Source organism: Crocuta crocuta, unplaced genomic scaffold, assembly GCF_008692635.1.
Source record: "Crocuta crocuta isolate KB4526 unplaced genomic scaffold, BGI_CrCroc_1.0 scaffold276, whole genome shotgun sequence".
Classification (NCBI taxonomy): domain Eukaryota; kingdom Metazoa; phylum Chordata; class Mammalia; order Carnivora; family Hyaenidae; genus Crocuta; species Crocuta crocuta.
Genome location: NW_027531270.1, coordinates 2,221,316 through 2,224,817, shown reverse-complemented (window position 1 = coordinate 2,224,817; position 3,502 = coordinate 2,221,316). Strand labels below are relative to the sequence as shown.

At 46.2% G+C, this 3,502-nt stretch overlaps 1 pseudogene; it reads left to right on the top strand.

The window, feature by feature from the left end:
- The first annotated feature begins 1,453 nt into the window (after positions 1–1,453).
- On the top strand, positions 1,454–3,241 carry LOC144237486 (cationic amino acid transporter 3 pseudogene; annotated as a pseudogene).
- The last annotated feature ends 261 nt before the right edge of the window (positions 3,242–3,502 follow it).

The following is a 3,502-nucleotide window of genomic DNA, read 5'->3' as shown; positions in this document are numbered from 1 at the left end:
GGGGCTGCATTACTTTGTTTTCTCTGTTCTCCACCATTCATTTCTGGGGCATTGCTGTGAATTGTTTACCCAAAGTCTTGCTCCATTTGATGGAGGGGCCATTTGAATAGTAGCAGCAGAGGAGGGGAAAGGAGGAACCACTTGCAGGATTCCTTCATTAAGAAAATGTATTTGGCACATTAAACCATGGTTTGAGCAAGTGAAAAATAACTATAGTAGAAAATTAATACGGATTTACAAGTTCGTGTTTTTTAATATAAGCTCACAGAGCAGGGCAGGGTCTCCAGGTGGCTGGCAGCTGACATCACAGGTGGCTCAGGGTGTTTATAGAGCACGGTGCGGCATTGAGGAAACTGTCTGCAGAAGTGAGCTCATCTTCTCTCCTGGAACCCAGAGGAGAAGGAAATACAAGGAATTGTTTTGGCTGTGAGCCACTGAGCTAGGTGACTGACTTCATTCCTTCCTACCCATCACACTCTCATAACTGTGGACATACAAAGTGTAGTAAGTTTTGCCTGGTTGCTCTTGGTGAGGTTTACTGAATGTCAGAATTCACAAAATGGCCTCTCTGGCTCTTCTCCCTTAGTAGTGGACACTGGTGGCTTATGCACCTATTTCTCCAGTGTTTCCTCAACAGTCTAGTTTCTCTAGCTCTTGCATGCAGTTATGAAGGCCCTGCCTCTTTCTCCCTCTTCTTCTCTTCTCACACCACCCCATGTGGGGCTTGATGGGTAAAGGAAAGGGTTGGACTGTGCATTCCTTGCCATCAGTACTGCTAAAAGGATGATGCAGAATGAGGAGAAATGGGGCCATCTGACCTTGGGTACTGATTTGGGAGTAAAGAGTTAAGACAGTGGGACCAATATGTGTATCTTAAACTCAGATGATATTTAAGAAATGGCTCTGTAACTGTAAGAAGGCCCTCTAGTCAATTAATTAATGTGTCATAACTTATGCTCAAGCACCACACAAACATCTCATGTGTAAATTATTGCACAAGAAATTCATGCCCTGTTGTGTCCTACAGCTTAATTAGTCCATGAAGCTACAGGAGTTAGGTAACCTCAAATGGGATTTTGTCATGCGGTGTGAAAAGGAGAATGTTGGGAGAAATTTGACACTTTTCAGGGGGTCAGTGTTGATTTTTTATGATCTTTTGTTGCAGTTCCTGTGATACTTGGGCTGCAACAGGTGATATGAGACTTTTGAGCTATGATTGTGAACTTTGGTTAGTTGGTTGAACACCATTGTTCACTACATATTTATTGTTTATTTAGGCATTATGAAGAGCTATCACATACAAGATGAAATACAAAGCAGCAGCTTTGAAGCCTGACAAACGGACCTCAACAACCCCAACACAACTTGGCTTCACTCAGCCTCACTGAACCTGATCCCAGACTCTGCTCCCTGGGTGTGGAACAGCTCTCTGATCCCCAAATCCTCTTTGATTCCAGCTAGAATGCTGCGCCAAGCACTTCGTAGATTCGCTCAAAAACTGGTGCGCAGACCTACGCTGGGGGCACCAGTGGCTGAGGATGACCCAAGGAGAAAACTGAACACTCTGGATTTAGTGACCCAGGTTGTGGGCCGCACAGTGGATGTAGGTGTGTATGTCCTGGCTTGTGACGTCGTCAGAAATCAAGCAGGACCATCTTTTGTGATTTGCGTTTTTGTGGCTGGCATATCTTCTATGTTGGCTGGGCTGTGCTATTCAGAGTTTGCTGTCCGTCTTCCCCATTCAGCCTTTGGATATCTCTACAGCTATGTCACTATAGGCGAACTCTGGGCCTTCATCAGTGGCTGGAACTTTATCCTCTCCTATATTGTTGGTATAGCCATTGTGTTTAACACATGGATCTTAACTTTTGAGAACCTGCGTGGGAACCGGCTCTCTCAGACTCTGCAGGAGACCATCTCAGAGAACATTCCCAGTGTCGTTCGGGAATACCTAGATTTCGTTGTTCTGGGTGTTATGTTGCTCTTCATGCAATTCAGGAGGGCTTGGTATATTGGATCATTTTGGTCTACCACAACTGCCAAAGTGGTTACATTGGCGAAACTTTTGGTTCTCAGCTTTGTCATCATCTCTGGCTTCATTGAGGGGGACCTGCACAACTGGAAGCTCACAGAAGAGGACTACATAATAGCTGGACTCAATGACACGTTTACGTTGAGCCCTCTTGGATCTGGAGGATTTATGCCTTTTGGCTTCAAAGGGATTCTCCATGGAGCAGCTATCTATTTCTATGCATTTATTGGTTTTGACTATATTGTTACCAAAATTGAAGATACCCAGAATCCCCAGCATTCCATCCCCAGGGGCATTTTGATTGCACTGTTCATCTGCTTTCTGGTGTATTTTGGTGTCTCTTTAGCACTTACACTTATGGTGCCTTACTACCAGCTCCAACCTGGGAGCACCTTGCCTGAGGTATTTCTGCATATTGGCTGGGTCCCTGCCTACTATGTTGTAGCTTTAGCCTTCCTGTTCATTCTTTCTGCCAGCTTTCGGGGCTTATGGCAGCCGATATTTTGGGAGTTAGTCTGGATGGCAAGGGATGGCCTCCTGTTCCGTATTTTTTCCACTACCTCTCACCTCCGAAACATTTTTATCATAACCATTGTGCTTGTTGGAATTATTGCAGTCACTGTATTCTTCTTGGGAGTCACTGATATCTTGGACCTAGGGTCAATTGGATCCCTGATTTCTCACTCCTTGGTTGCAATTTGTGTTCTCATCATCAGGTATCAGCCTGAGATGCAGCATGAGGAAAATGAAGCAGAGGTGCAGGAGGAGAATAGACCTGTAGCAGAGAAACTGACTCTACAGGGACTACTTTTTCCAGGCAGCTCCCACCCTACTCCACTCTCTGGCCGGGTTGTCTATGTTTGCTCTTCACTGCTTGCTTTGCTGATCATTCTTCTGTGCCTGGTGCTGGCACAGTGGCCAGTTCTGCTTTCTGGAGACCCAGTGTGGATTTCCGTATTTGTGCTGCTCCTGGTGCTCATCACGGGGCTCACTGGGATCATCTGGAGACAGCCACAGAGCTCCACTTCCCTTCCCTTTAAGGTCCCTGCTCTGCCTGTCCTCCCACTACTGAGCATCTTTGCAAATGTTTGCCTTATGATGCAGATGACAGCTGGCACCTGGGCCCTTTTTGGTATCTGGATGCTGATTGGGTTTGCTCTCTACTTTGCCTATGGGATCCGGTACAGCTGGGGCACGGATTCCATTTAAATTAGGGCCAAAAGCATGTGTAGCAACATGGATGGACCTTGAGGGTGTTATGCTGAGCGAAATAAGTCAGGCAGAGAAGGACAAATATCATATGTTTGCACGTATAGGAGGATTAGGAGGAACTTGACGGAGGAACAAGCGGGAGAAGAAGGGCGGAAATGGTGGGGGAAAGGGAGAGAGGCAAACCATGAGAGACTCTTGAATGCTGAGAAACAAACAGGACTGATGGATGTGGGAGGGAGGGGGAGATGGGCATGGAGG